The sequence below is a fragment of the Chrysochloris asiatica genome, unplaced genomic scaffold (genome assembly GCF_000296735.1).
Source record: "Chrysochloris asiatica unplaced genomic scaffold, ChrAsi1.0 scaffold00203, whole genome shotgun sequence".
In the NCBI taxonomy this organism is placed as follows: domain Eukaryota; kingdom Metazoa; phylum Chordata; class Mammalia; order Afrosoricida; family Chrysochloridae; genus Chrysochloris; species Chrysochloris asiatica.
The window spans coordinates 5,213,496-5,236,391 of NW_006408721.1; the positions used below are offsets into that span (position 1 = coordinate 5,213,496).

The 22,896-nt window shown below is 43.0% G+C and overlaps 1 pseudogene; it reads right to left on the minus strand.

Moving 5' to 3' along the window:
• Positions 1 to 12,776: 12,776 nt before the first annotated feature.
• Positions 12,777 to 13,806, minus strand: LOC102826953 (annotated as a pseudogene).
• Positions 13,807 to 22,896: the final 9,090 nt, after the last annotated feature.

A 22,896-nucleotide genomic window follows, 5' to 3' on the forward strand; every position in this document is an offset into this window, starting at 1 on the left:
CCCCCCGGAAGTGCTGGCCAGAGGCCCAGATGCACTTTGAAGGAAGGTCATGCACCCAGGGATGAGGTGGAATAAGATGGGCTTGTCCTTAGCCAAGCTGGGTCAAGCAATTGAGGCCAGACAATTGGCTCTCTCTTAGGTCACCTAGTTCCAAAGTGGCTTCATAGCCTACTTGGAGATACATGGATAGAAGAGGGCTAAATCCTAGCCAGGATGGCCTAAAAGATTTCCTCTGGGTTCCATTTGTCAAACAGCTTACAACACTGGAAAAAAAGTGACTTTCACCTCAATAGCAAGTGAGGTTAGCTCTATGAGGAAGAAGAAACAGAGGGCTAGAGAGGGCCAATGTCAGCGCGTGGTAGAGTCAGGAGTGAAAGTGGTCTGGGTCTACAATGTGTGCTCTTTACCACTGGACAACACTGCCCACGAGAGAAATGAGGGTTACCTGTAATGCACACTATCAACAGAGTCCAGAGAGAAGAAGAGGCGTGGCCAAGCTCACAGTCTCTTAGGGCAGACTCCTTTACAGAAACGCATTGGTATTGAGCAACTCAACACAGATTCAGCACTGCGCCACATGCCAGGTTTAATAGTGACTCTCCAGCAGTATATGTATTTTGAAAGATGACCATGGGGTTTGAATAAGATTTATGTTAAGGCAATCTCCCTGGGCCACCTCCCCATGGATGGAACTTGTGGCTTGAGGAAGGCCACCTCACTTAGAAAAAAAAAAAAATACAAATATCATTCATTCACTTAGGACAGAACCAAGATCTTGGACATGCCATAGGGGATCCAAGATGGGCATCATCAGCTCACTCACAACCCTATTTCCACTACATCCCAGCCTGCTTCCATCCTCTCCCCACCTGCATCACAGGGGTCCCTGAAGGGACTTCTGAATCCAATAAACCTTTTACAGGCCCACCTCCACCCTCACCCAGGAAGGTGCCAGAGTCCCCGCCCTCCTCAGTGCCGGATGCCACAAGCTGGGCCACACATATCCCAAAAGCATGGCTCTGGCTCTGGATAAAACTCAAGTTGTCAGCATGCTAATTAGTGACCTCAAGAGGTTGGGCACACTGACCGACAATTAAAGACTCTATCGCTCTGTTTCCTGCTGGCATATTATTAATTCATCGGGCCTTTCCAGTGGGGCCTAAGAAAGAACACAGACTGCAAAAGTTCACATTTCAATTTGAGACTAAGATGCAAGGAGGGAGGCTGGGGAGAAGTGTCATTCCTGGGTGCGGGGAGGGCACCACGTGGGAAAGCCTCCTCCCACGGACCTGCTGCTGGGATGCGACAGAAATAAAAGCCCGTGTCATCAAGGCAGACCCGGGGAAGTTCACAGAATGCTGCAATTAACTAACTGCAAAGCAACTGGAAACTCCCATTGATAGGGGACCGCTTGGACAAATTACTGCTCAGCCAGGCTAGGAATACTATGCAGCATGAAAGAAAGGGATATTAAGGATATCTATCTTGAACTGTCCAGGAAAGATGCCCATAATATATAGTTAGTATTTACAGAGAAAAAGCAAAAGGCAGACCTAGATACACAATATGACTCCATTTTCATGTCAGGAAGAGAGAGAGGAGGAGAGGAGTAGCTTTTTCCCACCTTCAGCATAAAAATACGGGGAAAGGACAAACACAGGGATGGAGGCTGGGGTGGGTGGACATAGAGTGGGGAGGAGGATAAAGATGGACTTGAACCTAGCACACCAGAACCAGCTATGTCCAGCCAACACTGCCCATATACCAAAGAGCATTGTTTCTAAGGTATATCAGAGCAGAAAGGGGATTTACCTAAGTCTTCATTGTTTTGTTTTTCATTTGGGGACTGGATGTTGGTTTCCCAACACTGAGGTCAGTAGGTAATAACAACAACAATAGTTGTTATAAATGCTGTCAAGTCGGTTCCAATCCATAGTTACCCTGCACAGGGTTTCCCAGGAGCAGCTGGTGAGCTTGAACCCTCGACATTACAGTTACAAACCGACTTTGCAGTCCAGTGCATTAACCCACAGTACCACACAGAGGCTGGGAAATGTGTGTGTGTTTGTGTGTGTAGCCCCAGGCTGGAGGTGGAGGGAGGGAAGAGCAGCAAACAGGAAGGGGTGGCCCCCTCCCTCATTTACACCCCAATCCTGTACGTATTCATTCCTTCTCCACTTTGAGCTCTGGAGAGAAAATAAGGATGAGAAAGATGATGAAAGGGGATAAAAGCAGAAGAGATTAGGAAGAAGACAGTGCAGGTGAGGTAGGAGCTGAAGGGGATGATGTACGCTGACAGGAGGTCCAGTCACTGAAGAGATTTCAGATTCAGACATCCACCAAAGTACTGGCTGCATGACCTGGGGCAAGGTCTTTGTTCCATTGGGCCTAGACTTTCTCACTTGAAAAATTAAATTAACAACATGGCACTGTGGGCTAATGTGTCAGACTGCAAAGTTGTTTGAACTGCAAGGTCGGTGGTTCAAGCTCACCAGCTGCTCCTTAGAAACCCTCTACAGGGTCTCTATGGGTCAGAATCGACTTGACGGCACTTAACAACAACAACTTCTCATTGTTGTTGTTAAGTGCCTTCCAGTGGACTCCTATGTATAGCGACCCTATATAGCTTTCCGAGGAGCAGCTGGTGGATCTGAACCGCCAACCTTGTAGTTTAAACAGATCTTGCAGTCTAGTGCATGATGATCCTGTAGCACCTACATGTGATGATATGTTTAGAAGTCTTCCGAATTGGAATACTGCAGTTTTCAACTATATAATGGCGGTGCTTGTGTGTCATCAAGTTGGTTCTGACTCATAGCCACCCTGCATAGGGGTTCTGAGACTATAAATCTTTACAAGAGCAGAAAGCCTCATTTTTCTCCTAAAAAGTTACTGACAGATTCACACCGCTGGCCTTGTGGTGAGCAGCCCAGCTCATAATCCAGCCCAGTTCATAGTCCAGTACTCATATATTATAAACATAGTTATATACATATAACACATGCTTTATATATATCATGTTTTATATATATACATATATAAAACATGTTGTTGTTGTTGTTGTTAAGTGCCATTGAGTCAGTTCCAACCTACAGAGACCCTGTATAGGGTTTCCAAGGAACAGCTGGTGAGCTTGAACCACCGACCTTGCAGTTCAAACCAAATTTGCAGTCCAGAGCATTAACCCACAGTGCCACACTAGGACTCCTGCCATACCATACTCACTCATATATTATAAATAATAAGTGTGGGCATTAAATTATTAAAGTCCTTGGACAGTGCAAATGGTTAATGGCAAAGATGATTTTTAAAAATTTAAGATGACTTTTTAAAGACATAAATACCAAGTCCTTTCTTCTAAGTCCTTTAAAAATCATCTTTGAAAACTAGTGCCTGAAGTCTTCAAAGCCTGCTAGTGCCCATCCAGCAAGATACAGCAAGTGATTTCTAGTCACCTGGAGGAGACCGGGGAATCAGAGAAGCAACCAGACTGCAGGGCTAGTTTCCGCCTCCTTTCCAGGCGGAAAGGAAATCTATGAGTGAGTATATTATAGAGTATATTATATAGAACTAGATGGTGTCTGGTTACCATTACTGAGTCCTGATCCGAAAAGGGAAAATAAGAAACAGAAGTTCAATTTTCTTATAGAATCCAGACTTACTGGAACGCTGAAGCTGGGGAAACCCCTTCATCTGTTGTCTTGAGAAAATGCTTAAACCTTGAGTTGTAACAGTCCTCTGAAGTCATCTTCAAAGTTCAGCTGAACTACTAAAGAACATTTTGAAAGAATTACTAAAGAATTGCAATCTTTTAAAGAATTACTTCTCAAATTGCATTTTATGAGGCCGAGAGTCAGAGTCCATGGTAGTGAAATGATATGGGAAGCGATATGGAGAATAGTAACAGAACATGATGAATGGAACCAATGCCATTACACTGTACATGTAGAAATTACTTACTGGGTGGGCATAGGGTCTGCTACATATATTTGCACCAAAAACAGAATTAGTAATAATTAAATAGAACTCTCAGGAACATAATTCTACTCTGATACACATGGGGTCACCATGAGTCAGATGACCTAACAGCATCTGAGTTTGTTTTCTTGTCCAGTAGTTTCATTTGTGTATGTGTGTCTACATAAGAAATATGAGGCTAAGTGAATAAGGACTCCTGGTGTGGTACTGTAGGATCAGCACTGGACTGCAAACCACAAGGTCAGCAGTTCAAACCTACCAGTTGCTCCTCGGAAACCTTACACAGGGTCGCTGTGAGTTGGAATTCACTCGATGGCATTTAACAAGTGAAAAAGCACTGTTACTAGGTTTCCAGTTCATACATGCACAGGTTTACTCAAACAAACCAGGTGTAGTCATGTCTGCAATTAATGGAAGGCTGCAGATGAGTTCTCTCACCAATACACTTGTCTTAGGCTTGTTCAAGTTTCTTCAAAAGAAAAACCCAATTAAAATAGTGGCTTCTGAAGGGATCTGGTGGGCCTGTTAAATTCTTTGGGGATTTCCAAAGATTCGATCTTGATAGACTTTGTCAAAGAATACAGGATGATCACAGGGGATTATTATGAAGAAGTGTTTAAAAATTAAAATCTGCATTGGTGAGGAAAAGGCCAGGAAAGTTGTGCAGAGGAATGTTTCTCTATCATGACAACACCCCTGATCATTCTTCAAGGGTAGCAAAAGCTGTACTGTGAGAACGTCATCAGGACACTCTTAGCCCATCCATTCTACAGTTCTGATCTTGAACCTTATGACTTCTTTCTGTTGTAAAACTCAAAAGAACATTGAAAAATGAACACATTATGAATCCCTCAAGTATGCCAAAACTAGTGTTTTGATATGGTGTTAATTGAAGAGTCCAGAATTCTTCAGGAAAGGGTTGCTGTTATTACGATAAGTGCTATCAAATCAGATTTGATTCATAGTGACCTTGTATAGGGCTTCCAAGGAGTGACTGGTGGATTTGAACTGTTGACCTTAAAGTTGGCAATCCAGTGTTTAACCTAAACTGCCACACCAGGACCCCTCAGGAAAGGGTTAGAAACATGGAAACAGCCTTCAGCAGTGTACAGACCTAGACGGAGGATATGCCAAGAAACAGTAACTTCACATTTTTTATATTATGTTTATAAAAATGTTTCTAAGATTTTGTAGCAGTACTTTTTTATTTTCCCTTGTATGTGTGCATGCACACACAAGGGAACTTCAAAAACTTCATGGAAAATTCCATTACCCTTTTCTTTCACTTTTTACTGTGAATTAGTTGAAGGTTTAGAGAATTAGCTCATCAGTTTTATAGTCAACAAATCACTTTGTTTCATCTCACTGACTGCAATGCCCCCACCTTCTCCTATGCTCCATGTTTCCATTCGCCCTTCTTTCCCACCCCTCATGAACTTTCCCTCTTGATCTGGAATGGTTGGTCATTCTATGGAGTAGACGTGTCTCCACTATACACCTATCGATTGCTTGACTGAAAATTGAGCCACAAGGACAAGTTCAGTTGCACACCTGAGAGGTGACTGAGGACCACAGTCTCAGAGGTTCCACTAGTCTCTATGCAACCAGTAAGTCTGATCTTCGTTATGACTTTGAGCTTTGTTCCACATTTTCTGCCACTCTATCCAGGACCTTCTAGGGTGATCCCTTTCTGAGCAGTTCATAGTGGTAGCCAGGCACCATCTAGATCCTCTGGTCTCAGAGTCACAGAGACTGATGTCCACCTGATTCATTAGTCCACTGGACTAATTATTGCCATGTTAATTTTCATCACTTCAACTTTCAATTTTCATCACTCTTTGTTTAATTCCATTTTTCTACACTATTTGATGCCCAAATATACATACCAAACTAAATCCCTGCTATTATGCTCACCTCCTCAGCACTGGGCTTCCTTTACTACATGTGTTTTTATCCACCCTGTCACAGCCAAAAGAAAAACGCCCTCAGTTCAGTTCAGCCCAGGCTCGCAGGAAAGCTCTTTAGAGACAGAAAATCTGTGTGGAATGGTGAGGGAGGGGCAAAGCACTGGATTAAGACTGAAATCTCAAGGTGCTTCCCCACCTCTGCCAAGGCCCTTCCACCCTTCAATTTCATTTCCTTAGCTGTGATACAATGGGTGACCAGAAAGCTTTCCAGCTCTCCCACCAGAATGTTCTGTGAAATTTTTCTGAGAGCAGTGTGGCTGCGATATGCATAAATGACCACATGGGGGCACCACAAAACTGGAAAAATTCTCTCTTGAGACAAGGGGACAAATTGTACAGCTAGCACTAGAGGACCCTATACTTTCCCATTTTCTTCTAAAAGATCTTGCAGAGGGCTGGAATCTCTTCATATCTTGGCATTTCAGAAGGCTGAACTGGCTCCTTATGATAGTATCCAGCTTGGGCCAACCAGGCTGAGTGGAAGCAGCTTGGTGGGTAAGGAGAGACTGGCTCACCAGCCACTCAGAGCAGGGACTAAATTGTGATAAGACAAGAAGAAAGCAGACACATCGACTCAGCTTCCATCAACATCGGGGCAGATTAGGACTGAGAACCAGGCTGTAAGGCCACAGACTCTTCTCCTCGTCCACTTCCTTCCAGACTTGGAGTTTGGCGGACAGAGCTGGGGCAATAGAGATATATATGGAGGCTTCAAAATGTTCAGGAGGAAAGAGAATTAAAAGGTAATGGAATTTTTCCATGAACGTTTTGAAGCCACCTTGTACTCTAGACCCCATGAGTCCTGGCTCTGGCATGGTGCCCCAGAAGAACACATCTGCTTCCTCTCAGAGCATCCACTGGCTTCAGCCAAAGAGCAGAGGGGTTGCGCACTCAGTCTTTTTGAGAGGTGAGACTTGCCAGGCATGAGCAAGGGGCGGTCACCCTCCCTACAGACCCCTCCCTACACATCCTCAGCAGCATGTACAGAAAGCCCACACTGCTCAGCCCCACTATCCTGTTTCACCCCATCCCTAGGGAAGCTTTTCTACAACTGCTGAGAACCTGGAAGGAAAAAAAAAAAAAAAAATAGTAGGAAAAGATAACTTTTTTAAAACACCCCAAAGGCAGGTGAAGAGTCTGTGTCAAAATTCCCCGGAAGGTCTCCTCTTAAAAAGCAAAGTTCCAGGAGTGTCTAGAATTGTAAGTTTCCAAGGAGAGCCCAATTCTCTGGATTCCTGGTGGCTGGCTTCCTCTTCTGTTCAGAATCTCAAGAAGGCAGGACATGTGCTACAGGTCCCTTCTTGGCTGGCAGTTTTGAAATGTGTGGTTGGCTAGTGTTAACACAGTGCATCGAAGACTTATGATTTCTATGTTCCATTGACATATGTTCTGGTTTCTGTAAACCTGTTCTGCTTCAACCCTAAGTGCCTGAAATGTTTTATTTCTGACAGAGGAGGCTAGACTATGCAGGGAGCCTGAGATTTTCTAAACAAGTGGCTCAGTGGTAGAGGGTGCCCTGAGAGTTCATGACATTCCTAAAAGCATACACATTTAGACTATAGTAATATAGTTATCATTTGTCATCCAAGTAAGCCTTCCTGTTTAGCTGAACAAATCCAATGCATATCCTTCTATCCATAACATTATACAAGGTTCTAGGCCCGCCAATCACTCTTTGGAAACACTATGTTGTTGTTAAGTGTCGTCGAGTCCGTTTCAGCTCATAGTGACCGTGTATAGGGTTTCCGAGGAGCGACTGCTGAGTTTGAATCACCAACCTTGCAGTTCAAACTGACTGAGAGGTCGAGTGCTTATCTGCCAGTGCCACAACAGGATGCTATGAGTCGGAACCGACTCAGTAACACTTAACACCAATATCCTAGAACTTAGCCAAGTGATACCTGATTTTGCCAACAGGTGGCAGCACCTGCAATGACGTCTGTTTGACTAGAGCTGCCTGGGGTTGGGCAGCCTTTCAAGGGGCCAGGAAAAAATGGACTCCAGGACACTCAAGTTCCTCATCTGTAAATGAGGCAGCTAAACTAAATAATAATAATAATTGCTAATATAATACAAAGGTATGGCACTGTAGGATCAGCACAGGACTGTGAACCACAAGGTCAGCAGTTCAAACCCACCAGCTGCTCTGCAGAATCCTATACAGGGTCGCTATGAGTTGGAATTCCAACTCAACAGCACTTAACAACAACAATATACATTGGAGGAGTATTGGTGGCACAGTGGTTAAAGCACTAAGCTGTGAACCAACAGATCAGTGGTTCAAACTCACCAGCCATTTCACAGGAGAAAGATGAGTCAGTCTAGTTCTATAAAGATTGCTACTGTTGTTTAGTGCCATCAAGTCAGTTTTAACTCATAGAGACCCTGTATGAGGTTTCCAAGACTTTAAATCTTTGCAGAAGCAGAAAACCTCATCTTTCATTTGTGGAGCAGCTGGTGGGATTGAACCACTAACCTCGGTCCAGTGCTTATCATACAGTGCCAGTGACTGTTGTTGTTGTTGTTAGGTGTCATCGAGTAGGTACCAACCCATAGTGACCTTATGCACAGCAGAACGAAACACTGCCCGATCCTGGGCCAACCTCACTACTGTTGCCACACTTGAGTCTATAGATGCTGCCACTTGGCCAATCCATCTCATTGGGGGTCTTTCTCTTGTTTTCTGACCCTCCACCTTATCAAACATGATACCCTTCTCCAGCGACTGGTCCCTCCTGACAATATGTCCAAAGTATAAGAGATGAAGTTTGGAGATCTTGGCCTCCAAGGAGCACTCTGGCTGCACTTCTTCCAATAATGGATCTATTGGTTCTTTTGGCAGCCCATGGCACTTTCAATATTCTCCTCCAACACCATAATTCAAAAGCATCAATTCTTCTCAGGTCTTCCTTATTCACTGTCCAGCTTTCACATGCATATGAAGTTATTGAAAACACCATGGCTTGGGTCAGGTGCACCTTAGTCCTCAAGCTGACATCTTTGCTCTTCAACATTTTAAAAGCCTGCCAATGATTACAATCTTGAAAACCCTAAGAGGCAGTTCTACTTTTACCATGTGCAAGGCAATGTGCATTTCCTCATTTAATCCTCACAGCACCCTAACATGTAGCTCTAACAGTGATCCCATTAGACTGGTGAGGAAACTAAGGCATAGTCAAGTTGTTCATGGCTAACCAGAGAGTAGTTGTCAGGCTCTGAACCCAGGTCTAATTCCAGAGCCTGTTCGTAGCCCCAGTCCCGTACTGTCTTCCAGCTCTAAGATTCTGGAACTCCTTACTAAGCTGGTTTCTCTTGTAAATCACTGCGGTCCACCAGTCCAATCCTGACTGCTCATCTGCACCCCAGGCTTCCCCCAATCTCGGAAGCCCTGCTGCAGATATCAATGGCAAGAGATAGACTCCTGAAAGTGAGGAAACAAACATTAAGGAGAAAACAACCAAACACTCATCTAGTGCTTAACATGTTTATATCATCCATAACAATTCGACAAGGTAGCTATCTTCATCTTCAACCAGCCAACTTGGAAAATAGGCTCAGAAAGGTTGCCCAAAGTTTAATAATACATGAGTCAGTGGTGATCAAAAAACAGTCTGAAGGAGGAGGGCACCCATGTGTCATAGGTAAGGCTTTCTGTCAACTTGACTGGGCCAAGATTCCCAGTGGTTTGACAGTTGAGATGTGGCTATTGCCATGGTGAAATCTAATACAATGTAGTTAATTCTATGATCATTAGCTCTGAGCAGGCATACTTAACTCTATGATGATTGGCTCTGAGCAACCAATCAATTGAAAGGATGTTTCATCAGGGGTGTGACCTGCTTCCAATATATTGGACACTCAGGCAAAGTGTGTTGACTTTCTGTTGGGTATGGATTTTGCATCTGGCTCATCCTCCAACCTCCAGTTCTTTAGACTTGAATCAGTGTCCTGCTCTCTTACCTGCCAAACCTGGGCACCATCAGCAGCCTGCCTTCTTATGTGCCTGCTGGATCTATCTGCCTGCTTACCAACCTTACTGTCTCTGACCTAGACCTGGGACTCTCCCACCTCTACAACTGAGTCATTTCCTTAATAAAAATGTATCTTTATATAGATCCATAAGTAAGTTTCACTGATTTTCTAATCTCAAGAATCCAGCCTAAGACACCAAGTTATCTGCACCTTAATTTCTGGGTTTCCAGGTCAGGAGGCTCCACATCCCAGTGAAGCCCTGGAGCTGACCCTGGTCTAGATATAGAGCCCCTGGCATCCTGAATTTCAGACTATGCTGAGAATCTGGCTCAGGATTCTCTGAGGCCAGGTGAGCACCCAAATCAATACTCTTAACTATTGTTGCTATTAGCTGCTATCAAGTCAATTCTGACTTACGGGGATCCCAGATGTCCACAAGAGTCCTGGTATGATGCTATAAAATAAACATTAGACTGTGAACAGCAAGATCGGTGGTTCAAACCACCAGCTACACCTTGTAAACCCTACATAGGGTTGCTATGAGTTGGTACCAACTCAATGGCACTTAACAACAACAGGGTTTCCAACGTTGTCACCACTTAGAAGCAGATCTTCTGAGGTATCTCTGGGTGTGTTTGAACTACCAATCTTTTGGCTAGTAGTAGAGCACTTAGTCAGTTGCTCTACCATGTGGTCCTAGTTATAATCATACCAACTGTTTGTTGAGCTTCCATCCACTCATTCATTCATTCACCAATATTTACTGATAGTCTACATGTCAGTAACTGCTCTCCCCAATTATGGAGTGGACAAGTCAATTAAGGTAACTAATTCCATGACACAATTCCCATGGCTCATTAGAGAAGACAGTCAAATGTATAGGGTGGTGTAACCCAGAGTGACAAGATGGCTATTTAAGACGGTGGTAAAGGACAACCTCTTAGAGGAGGAATCATTTAAGCTGAGGGCTAAATATCAAGAATGAACCAATTAAAAATGTGTGAAGATCTGGGAAAAGAACATTCCAGACAAAAGCCATGGCAGACACATCGGCAGGAATAGAACTAGCCTAAAAGCAGGCTAGTGCGTGAAGTATAAGAATCAAGTGGAGACGGGTAGGGATGAAGTCAGAAGTCATGTCAAAACCAGGTTTGTAGGGCTTTGTGATCCAGGAGATTGGTTTCACTTTAAGTGCAAAGTTGTTGTTAGGAGGCATTGAGTCGGTACCAACTCACAGCAACCCTATGCACAACAGAACGAAATACTGCCGAATCCTGAGCCAACCTCACAATTGTTGCCATGCTTGAGCCCAATGATGCTGCCACTTTGCCAATCCATCACGCTGGAGGTCTTCCTCTTTCTCTCTGACCCTCCACCTTACCAACCATGGTATCCTTCTCCAGCGACTGCTCCCTCCTGAGACACAAAGTCTGGCCATCCTGGCCTCCAAGGAGCACCCTGGCTGCACTTCTTCATGGCACTTTTCAACATTCTCCTCCAATAACGTATCTCAGATGCGTCAATTCTTCTACTCTTCTACAGTCTTCCCTATTTACTGTCCAGCTTTCACATGCATAGGAGCTTATTGAAAATACTATGGCTTCAGTCAGGCGCATCTTAGTCCTCAAGCTGGCATCTTTGCTCTTCAACAGGTCTTGTGCAGAATATTTGCCTACTGCAATACGTCATTTGATTTCTTGACTGCTGCTTCTGTGAGTGTTGATAGTTGATCCAAGAAGAATGAAATCCTTGACAACTTCAATCTTTTTCTCTGTTGATAAGAATGTTGTTTATAGTCCAGTGGTGAGGATTTTTGTTTTCTTTACATTGAGATGCAATCCATATTGAAGACTGTGGCCTTAGAACTTCATCAGTAAATATTTTAAGTCCTTTTCACTTTCAGCAAGCAAGGTTGTATCATCTGCATATCACAGGTTATTAATCAGTCTTCCTCCAATCCTGATGCCACGTTTTTCTTCATAGAACCCAGCGTCTCGGATAATTGCTCAGCATACATGTTGAATAAGTATGGTGAAAGAATACAACCCTGTCACACACATTTTTAAATTTTAAACCATTCAGTGTTCCCAATTTCTGTTCGAACAACTGCCTCTTTCTTGGACCATGTACAGATTTCTCATGAGCACAATTAAGTGTTATGGAATACTCATACTTCACAATGTTGTCCATAACTTGTCATGATCCACACAATCGAAAGCCTTTGCATAGTCAATAAAGCACAGGTAAACATCTTTCTGGTATTCTCTGCTTTCAGCCAAGATCCATCAGACATCGGCAATGATAGTACCTCGTTTCACGTCCTCTTCTGAATCCTGCTTGCACCTCTGGAAGTTCCTTGTCAAGGTATGCTTGCAAGCATTTCTGTATTACCTTGAGCAAAACTTTACTCACACAGGATATCAAAGAGATTGTCCGATGTTTTCCACATTCCTTTGGGTCACCTCTCTTTGGAATGGGCACACATATGGATGTCTTCCAATCAGTTGGCCAGATAGTTGTCTTCCAAATTTCTTGGCATAGATGAGTGAGTGCCTCCAGTGCCGCCTCACTTTCTTGAAAGATTTCAATTTTTATTCCATCAATTCCTGGTGCCTTGTTCTTTGCCAATTTCTTCAATGCACCTTGGACTTCTTCCTTCAGTCTCATTGGCTTTTTTTTTTTTTTTTTTTCATGCTACAACAGGTCATTTTATTTCTCAAGGGCTCATATTGCAAACGTTAAGCCAAGCATGTGCTATAATCATGTGGGCCCAAATTCACATATTTAGGAAAGGAAAAGCAGACTGTTATCCATATACTTGGATAATCACTAAAGGCTCATGTTAATCATATTGTGGTTTTAAATTTCTACAGCATAGAACTCAAACTGGTCTTTTAGATCCTTCTGGATGTCCCACAAAGTATCTGCGCTCTTCTTGAGTTGAGCAACCTCATTATCCTTCAGCTTCTGGTTGATAACACTGGTTAACCCTCGAGCATTCAGAATGCACGGAAGGTTCAGGAAGACTTCATTCTCAACGCCATACATCCCCTTCACCATTGTTGACACTGGATGAATCCTGCATAGATTTTTCAACATGGATTCGATCAAATCAGCCACACTTAGTCCAATAGCCCAGTTGGTGTATCCTTTTAGCTTGATGACTTCATAGGCACTTTCAACCACCATTTTATGCACTTCCTTCCAATTTTCACTGTCATTGTCAGTCCCCATTTCTGGATTCAGTTCCTGAAGAGAAACCCCTGCCACGTTCACTCCGCTCCACACTGCCACACTTGAGTCGCCATATTCTCCCAAAATCCATCCATGGCAGCTACTGGGATGAATGCCAAGTTTTTCAGCCATAAGGTAGCGAAATCTAGCAGAATCCAGGTTACAACCACTTCCAATTACACAGTGCTTAGGTAATCCACTTAAGTTTCCAGGTAACATATGTAAGAATATCCACTGGGTTGGAAACCACAATTATGATGCAGTCAGGACTGTACTTGACGATCTGAGGAATAATAAATTTGAAGACATTCACATTCCTCTGTACCAGATTGAGACGACTCTCCCACTCTTGCTGACGAACTCCGGCAGTTACCACCACAATCTTTGAATTGGCAGTCACAGAGTAATCTTTATCTGCTACAATTTTAGGTGTCTGAAGAAATAAACTCCCGTGCTGCAGATCCATCATTTCTCCTTTGAGTTTATCTTCTAAAACATCCACAAGGGCAAGTTCATCAGCCAGAGACTTTCCCAGAATGCTGATGGCACAAGCCATACCAACTTGTCCAACACCCACTACAGTGATCTTATTATTTGGAACTGATGCCTCTTCTTCTGCAACTGGTGCAATCAATTTTGCCTTAAGAGTTGCCATTGTGTACAGTAGAGAGATGTCGTTCAAGGCTGTAGCTGAAATTGTGCGAAGGAGACTATGTTCTCATTGGCTCTTGATCATAAGTGCAAAGAGAGTTCTGTAAATCATGATCTGGTTTATGTGTTTCACGTATCTCTGTCCATTATGTGATGATTGCTGTTGTTAAGTGCCATCAAGTCAATTCCAAATTATTGCTATTATTGTCATTACGTGTCATTTAGTCAGTTCCAATTCATTGCACAACAGAACAAAACACTTCCTGGTCCTACACCATCCTCACATTCGTTGTTACCCTTGGGCCCATTGCTGCTGCCACTAGGCCAAGCCATCTTGTTGAGAATCTTCCTCTTTTTCACTGACCTCTTTTTCATAATGTTTTTTCCAGGGACTGGTCCCTTGAGAATTTGTCCAAGTGTGACAGATGAAGTCTCACCATCCTGGAACCTAAGGAGTATTCCAGCTGTACTTCTTCTAACACAGATTTGTTTGTTCTTCTGATAATCCATGGTACTCTTTATATGCTCTTCCAACACCATACCTCAAATGCATTAATTCTTCTATGGTCTTCCTTATTCAATGTGCAATTCTCACATTGTTGCTGTTGTTAAATGTGGTTCCAACTCATAATGACCCTGTATAAGGTTTTCAAGAAGCAGCTGGTAATTTTGAACTGCTGATCTTGTGGTTCAAAACGACTTTGCAGTCCAGTGCGTTTTCCTGCAGCGTCACACCACGATTCCTTCACATGCATATGAGACCATTGAAAATATCACGGTTTGGGTCAGGCACACTTTAGTCTTCAGACTAACATCTTTGCTCATGAATTCTTTAAAGAGGTCTGGTGCAGTGAATTTGCATAATGCAATACATCATTAATTTCTTGACTCCTGCTTCCATGAATGTTGATAGGGAATTCAAGTAAAATGCAGTCCTTGACAACTTAAATTTGTTCTCCATTTTTCATGAATTATTGGTCAAGAGGTGAGGATTTTTATTTTCTTTACATTGAGATGCAACCCACACTGAGAGCTGTGGTCTTTGATCTTCACTAGTAAGTATTGTAAGTCTTCTTTGCTTTCAAGAAGCAAGGTTGTATCATCTGCATATCACAGGCTGTTAAAGAGTCTTCCTCCAATCCTGATGCCACATTTTTCTTCATATACTCCAACTTCTTGGCTATTTCTCAGCATGGTGAAAGAATACAACCCTGGCATAAACCTTTGCTGGTTTTAATCTATTCAATGTCCAAACAACTGCCTTTTGGTCTATGTGCAGGTTCCTCAAGAGCACAATTAAGTGTTATGGAATACCCATTTTTCTCAATGTTATCCATAGCTTGTCATGATTCATAAGTTGAAAGTCTGTGCATAGTCAATAAAGCATGGGCAAACATCTTCCTAGTGTTCTTTGTTTTTAGCCAAGATCCATCTGACATCAGCAATGATATGCCTCATTCCATACCCTTCTCTGAATCCAGCTAGAACACTAGCAGTCTCCTGTCAATGTGTTATTCCAGTTGTTAATTATCTTTAGCAAAATTTTACTTGTATATGATATTAATGATATACAAGTTGACTGATGGTTCCCGCATTACATTGGGTCACCTCTATTTGATAACAAATATGGAGCTCTTCCAATCAACTGGCCAGGTAACGGTCTCCCAAATTCCTGGCATAGATGATTCAGTGCCTCCAGAGCTGCATCGGTTTGTTGAAAGATTTTAATTGTATTCCATCAATTCCCATTGCCTTCTTCTTTGCCTACAGGGTATCTTGGACTTCTTCCTTAATTACCATAGGCTACCTCTTGAAATGGTTGAGCAGTGACCATTTCTTTTTGGTACCATGACTCTGTGTATTCCTTCCATCTTCTTTTGATGAGTTCTATATCATTCAATATTTTGCCCATAGAATCCTTCAGTATTTCAAGTCTAGTCTTGAATTTTTTCTTTCAAGTTTTTTCAACTTGAAAACTGCTATGTTCTTCCCTTTTGATTTTCTAATTCCAGGTCTTTGCACATTTCATTATACTTCACTTTGTCTTCTCTAGCTGCCCTCTGTAATTTTCTGTTCAACTCTTTTACCTCCTCATTTTTTTTCTCATTTGCTTAAGCATCACTATGCTGGAAAGAAGTTTCAGAGTCTCTTGTGACTTTCATTTTGGACCTTTTGTTTTCTTCCTCCATGATGTTCTTGATGTCATCCCACAACTCCCTGGTCTTCAGTCATTACTGCCTAATGCATCAAATCTGTTCTTAAGATGGTCTCTAAATTCAAGTGGGATATGTTCAAGGTCATATTTTGGCTCTCGTGGACTTGTTTTAATTTTCTTCAGCTTCAGTCTGAACTTGCATATGAGCAATTGAATATTAGTGGTATTAATTGGTCTTCCTTGTAGGCGTATGGATATTGTCCTATCATAGCATTATACTTCAATATAGATCTTGAAATACTCTTTTGGATGATGAACATGATGCCAGTTCTCTTCAATTTGTCATTGCTGGATACCAAACCATAAGATTTTCAGATTCAAAATGCTGTTGTTAGGTGTCATTGAGTCACTACCAACTCATAGTGACTGATCTGTGCCAATCTCACAATCATTGCTATGCTTGAGCTCACTGTGCCAATCCATCTCGTTGTGCGCGGGAGCGGGGCTTCCTCTGTTTCCTTGATCCTCCACTTCACCAAGCATGATGCCCTTCTCCAGGAACTAGTCCATCCCAATAATAAGTCTGAAGTATGAGAGACAAAGTCTGGCCATCTTGGCTTCTAAAGAGCTTTCTAGCTTTACTTCTTCCAACACAAATTTATTTGTTCTTCTGGCAGTCCATGGTACTTTCAATTAACTAGAATGCATCAATTCTTCTTCTGTCTTCCTTATTATTTTTCCAACTTTCACATGCATATGAGGCTATTGAAAATACCATGGTTTGGGTTGGGCACACCTTGCTCCTCAAACTGATATTTTTGCTCTTCAACACTTGAAAGAGGTCTTGTGCAGCATATTTGCCTAATGTAATACCTTGTTTGATTTCTTGATTGCTGCTTTCATGAGTGTAAATGGTTGATCCAAGAAAAATGAAGTCCTTGACAACTTCAATCTTTTCTCCATTTATCTTGATAGTATTCATTGGTCCAGTGGTAAATATTTTTGTTTTCTTTACCTTGAGGTGCAATCCATACTGAAGGCTGTAGTCTTTGATTGTCATCAGTAAGTATTTTCATTCCTCTTCACTTACCAAGCAAGGTTGTACCCATATCTTCTTCACTTTTAGAAAGTAAGTAACCTGCATATTCCAGGTTGTTTATGAATCTTCCTCCAATTCTGCTGCCACATTCTTCTTCATACAACCCAGATTCTCAGATTATTTGCTCAGCATACAGATTTAATAAGCATGATTAAAGAGTACAGCATTGGCACATAGCTTTCCTGATTGTAAACCATTCAGTGTCCCCCTCATTCTGTTTGAACGACTGCCTCTTGGTCTACGTACAGGCTCCTCATGTGCATTATCAACTGTTTCAGAATACTCATCCTCCACAATGTTGTCCATAGATTGTCACAGTTCACACAATCAAAAGGCTTTGGATAGTCAACAAAGCACAGGTAAACATCTTTCTGGCATTTTCTATTTTTAGCCAAGATCCATTTGACATCAGCAATGATATCCCTTGTTCTACCTCTGTCTGAATTCAGCTTGAGTCTCTGGCAGCTCCCCATGAGTGCACTGCTACAGTCATTTTTAAATCATCTTTGGCATAATTTTACTTGTATAGGCTATTAATGCTATTGTCTGATAATTTCTACATTCCATTGGGTCACTTCTCTTTGGAATGGGCACAAATATGGATCTCTTCCAATCAGTTAGTCAGATAGCTGTCTTCCAAATGTCTTGGCATCGCTGAGTGAGTGCCTGCAGTGCTGCTGACTCTTGGTGACCCATTATAGCATCCTCAAGTCTGTAAGTCTCACGTCTCTCTCACGGTGCAGCTGGTGGATTTGATCCGCCAACCTTGTGGCTTTAAGTCCAGTGCTCATCCCACCAAGACTCTTTATGTGATGATTACAGGGAGGCAAAGATGAAAGGAGGAAAGCTGGGCAGGCAGACATTGCACCATTCCAAGTGACAGTGGCTTGGAAGAGACTGGGAGCGGTGAGGATGGAATATGATGTATGTTGGAGAGATGGTATTTAGAAGGTTTTCCAATTAATCAAAAATGAAGGAAAATGGAAAGAGGTAAAGAATAATGAGACTATTCAACTTGAGCAACTGGGTACAAGATGGTGCCATTTACTGAGATGGGAAGGACTGGGGGGACGAGAAAGCTCAAGAGCTCTGTTCTAGCCATGTTATGTTTTACATGCTGAAGAGAACAAAGTGCACAGATGTCAGTCAGGCATGTGGCTACAAGAGTCAAAAGTTTTTTAAGGACATTTATATTTGGGTGTCATCTGCAGATATTTGGGCTTGGTTGAGGTCACACAGGGAGTATGTGTAGGAAGAGGTCCAGCACAACCATGGGTTCACCAACATTTTAAGGACCTACCATTACATGTACAACAAACTTCATCACTCCTTCTTCCTAGTCTGTCTTCGTCTGGAAGCTCATCTGAAACCTGTCCACCATGTGTGACCCTGCTGGTATTTAAGATACCGGTGGCATAGCTTCCAGAATCACACCAACTCACAAGCCACGACAGTACAACAAACCAGTAGTGAGGTTGGCCCAGGATCAGGCAGTGTTTCATTCTGCTGTGCATAAGGTCACTATGAGTCAGTACCAACTCGATAGCACCTAACAACAACAACCAGTACATGTGAGCTCATAAATGCAGATAAAATTTATAACACACTTGCAATCTCCACTTTTAAAATTTAAGGTTTGCAATCTGCTCCCTGTTTCACAAATTACAAGTAGCACTGTAAGAATGCAACCCCAACAACAAGTATTATTTAGGTTTTCATCATTTGTCTTCACCCGACCCAGTACCACATTCTAACTCCTAACAATCCTACAGAACAGAGTAGAACAGTTCCTTAGTGTTCCCATGCCTGTAAATGTTTACCAGAACACACAGTATCACTACACAGTCGGAAGGCTTAAACTGCTGACCTTGAGGTTAGCAGCCCAGTGCCTCACCCACAGTGCCATCAGGGCTCCTTGCCTCGTGCTGTGCTGTTTACTACTACAGGGGACACAAACAGTACAAGGCGCCTGAGAGGAACAAGCCCAGGCTTGGGAGTCAGGGGACCCAGTGTGAATCCTGGTACAGCCACTCAGTAGCTATGTGATACTGGGTGAGCAATTTACCCTCTCTGAGCCTTAGTTTCCTAGTATCTAAAATAAAGCCATTGTAGGGGGTTTTTTGCTCCGCACCCCCCATTTGCAAATATATCTTACGTGTCTATTATGTGCCAGGCGCTGTGCTAGGAGATGGAGAGACACTGGGGAGCAGACAGACTTCTGTGCTGTTAGTAGAGTGGGGGGCACAGCCATGTAAACAGGTAATTACAAGACAGTGTGATAAGTGCTCTAATTATGGAAATACCACTTCCCTCTTCAGACAGTAAGTTGTACCAGCCTACGCAGACTTTAAAGTTACACAGAATTTCCTTTCTTCCAAATCTATGTGAAATCTATATGCAATAAAAGTCCTATGTGAAATGATTCTATTCCTTATAATACCACCTATGAGTTCCATTAAAACAAACAATACATGCACAACACCTAGCACATAGCCGGTGCTCTGTAAATGGCACTGATCATTACGAAGACAGGGTTATTCCCCACTGCGTCCTTCCTAGTTGCCACTGAGCAGATTCTGACTCATGGCGACCCCATGTGGGAAGAGCAGAACTGATCCACAGGACTTTCAAGGCTGTGCTCAGAAACAGAAGACAGTGTGTCTTCTGGGAAGGTGCCTCTGCATGGGCTAGAACTACTAACGTTTCACTTTTAAGGCAGCCAGAAATTTTCATTCTTTATAATCTTCTGTACATTAGGAATAATAATAACTAATTCCTTGTGGTTGTGTCTCACTGAGTTGGTTCTGACTCATAACGACCCTGTAAAGGGTTTCAGAGGCTATAAACCTTTACGGGAACAGAAAGCCTAATCTTTCTGCAGTGGAGCAACTGACTGGTAGATTCGAACTGCTGACCTTGTGGTTAGCAGCCCACCTTGCAATCCACTATGCCACCAGGGTTCCTTAACTATTTCATAGTGTCACTGTTAGAGTCAGATGAGCTAGAATATAATGAAAGCGTTTTGTAAGGTAGAGGGAACTACATTCCTTTTACTAGTAAAACACATTTTCAGGTCCAGTCACTAAAGCTACAAAACTTAATACACGAGAAACACTGTTAACCATGAGGTCCTCGTAACCCACACACTAGGCCCAAGGAAACCTTTTAACAACTCTGTTTGGGAAATAATATTCCACACAAGAAAACCTGCTTCATCTAAAGTACTTTCTTTCCATAGGGAAACGGTGATGTTTCCCTTGAGGTCTCCATCTCCTCCTACCCTCCCCACCCAACATTCAAGATGCAGCTGCTCACCCAGCCAAAGGCAAGAATGCCCAAGTTGATTTCTAGTCTACCTCGTACTTCACCAACTTCTCCAGAGTCCTGACTCTGCACCACGGAGGCAGGATTTGTAAATCTGGCATTGTGTGTGTGGTGTATGCATGTGTGTTATAGGGAAGACAGAAAGTACCTAGGGGCCATCCACTGTGAGGAGTACACAGAGTCTTGGGAGGGTCTGGAGCTGAAGGAAGAGCAGGAAGCTGTCAGGCTGACCAACAGAGAATCCTTCCTGATTTCCTACTATAGCAAATCTGTACGCTGAGATAGGCCCAGGCTGCCCCTATCCTAGTGCCAAGAGAATTCTGCCTCTAGAACCTAAGTCAGGAGGAGTTGGTGGCAGGAGAAGACTCCGACTCCCCTCGAGATGCACAGCAGACATGGTCCAGATGCAGGATAGAGAACGATTCCCCCTTTTCTGCTGATTGCTCAACCACCAGGGCCCTGCCCAACCACACAGCTGGTCTAGGGTACTCAGCTATCTCCTTCCCAGGAAGTTAGCAGATGAGAATGGGTATCAATCCCACTTAATGCTTCTACTTTGTCATTCACTCAGCAAATACTTATTTTGAACCAACTACATCCTAGGCATGGTTCTAGACCCTGGAGATAAGACACTGTGTATGTGTGTGTGTGTGTGTGTGTTGAGGAAACAGCGTAGGTGCTATATAAGGAAAAATTAAAGCAAAATGAAGAGGGAAAGACAATGGCAATGGGGAGGGGGATGTTGCTATTTCACACCTGATGATCAGGTAGTCTCGCTCAGCAGAAACCTCAGTGGAGCCTGGGAGGAGCCATATACATCTAACAGAGGAAAGAATTATAGGCAGAGGGAAGAGCAAAGGTTCTGAGATAGGAACGGCCTGAGTGTGATCAGAGGCAGCCAGTGTGGCTGGAGTAGAATGAGTGGGGATAAATTAAGGAATACAGACAAAGGTGCAGGAATAGGGGATGGGTAGGATTGGAGAGGTTTAGGAGGGGGATCATGTATGCCCTTACAGGCCATGCTGAGGATTCTGTTCCATGAGAGATGGGAAATCACATGAGGGCTCTCGGCAGCAGACTGTTATAATACATTTCTGAAGAATCTTTGACAGAAACTCTATGCACTATATTTCCAATTCTTCTGTAAATCTAAGACTAAAAAAGCTAGGGAAACAGACTGTGAGAAGGGGAAAGGTTTGGTTGGAGGCCAGTTAAGAAGTGATTGTGGTGATTTTCTTGGGCAAGTTATTTAAAATCTCTCTGTTTCAACTGCAAAATGGCAATAATCATGGTACCAGCCTGATATGAATATCATAGGATTAATTATGTGTACAGGATGTAGAACAGTGGCTGGCATCTAGTCAGTAACACGTCCATAAGTGTCAGTGGAACAAACACTAGACTGAAAGGTGGTTTGGACCAGGGAGAGGAAGACAAGTGGGGAGGCGTGATCAGATATACTGAAGAAAGAGCCCATAGATGATGAGGACTGAGAGCCAGTGTGAGCGAAATCAGTGTGGCTCCAAAGTTTCTGCCTTAGCGACTAAAAGATTGATTGTGCCATTTACTGAAATGCCAAGTCCGATGGATATGGAGAACTGTCCACTGCACTAGGCAATGTGGAGGCCAAGGTAACCCCATCAAGAAAGATCAGATTTGGGGGGAAATCAATACAGTACTTTGACATTGGATGTATTCACTTTGAGATGCCTATAGACATACACGTGAAATGTTGAAAAAGTGGGAAGAATGTAAACCTCAGGGATGAGGTTTTGGCTGGAGAAACAAAGTTAGAAGTCCACATTGGATGATAACTAAATCACCGGGACTGGATGAGGTCACTAGGGAATAAGTGTTGGCAGAGAAGAGAAACAGGACTGAGCTCTGGGACCCCTAGTGTTTGTTTGTTGTTGTTGATTGCCTTCAAGTCAGTTCCAATTCGTAACAATCCCAGGCACAATAGGAAGAAATGCTGCCTAGTCCTGCACTATCTTCTCATGGTTGGGACGCTCAAGTCCACTATGTATTCTGAGTGCCTTCCAACCTACCTAGGGAACTCATCTTCCAGCACCCTTTCAGACAACATTCTGTTGGGATCCAGAGGGATTTTGTTGGCTAATTTTCAGGTGTAGGCCTTACTTACTTCCTGAGTTGTCTTAGTCGAGATGCTCCACTGAAATCTGTCTACCACAGGCCACGCTGCTAGTATTTGATACCAGAGCATAGCTTCCAGTACCATAGCAACACGACAGATGACAAACAGACAAATGGAGGCTCCAATGCTTAGGGGTTGTAAAAAGGAAACGAAATTAGCTAAGGATCAACTGGTAAGATAGAAGGAGAAGCAAAAGTGGTGTTGTAGGAGTCAAGTGTTAAAAATTTTTCAAGAAAAAAGGAGGGAGATGATCAAAGAAGGTCAAAGAAGATGGACAGGGAGAACTGTCCACTGGATTTGACAATGTGGGGGTCAAAGTAACCCCATCAAAAGCTTTTGGTTGGATTGGGAGGGTTCCAGA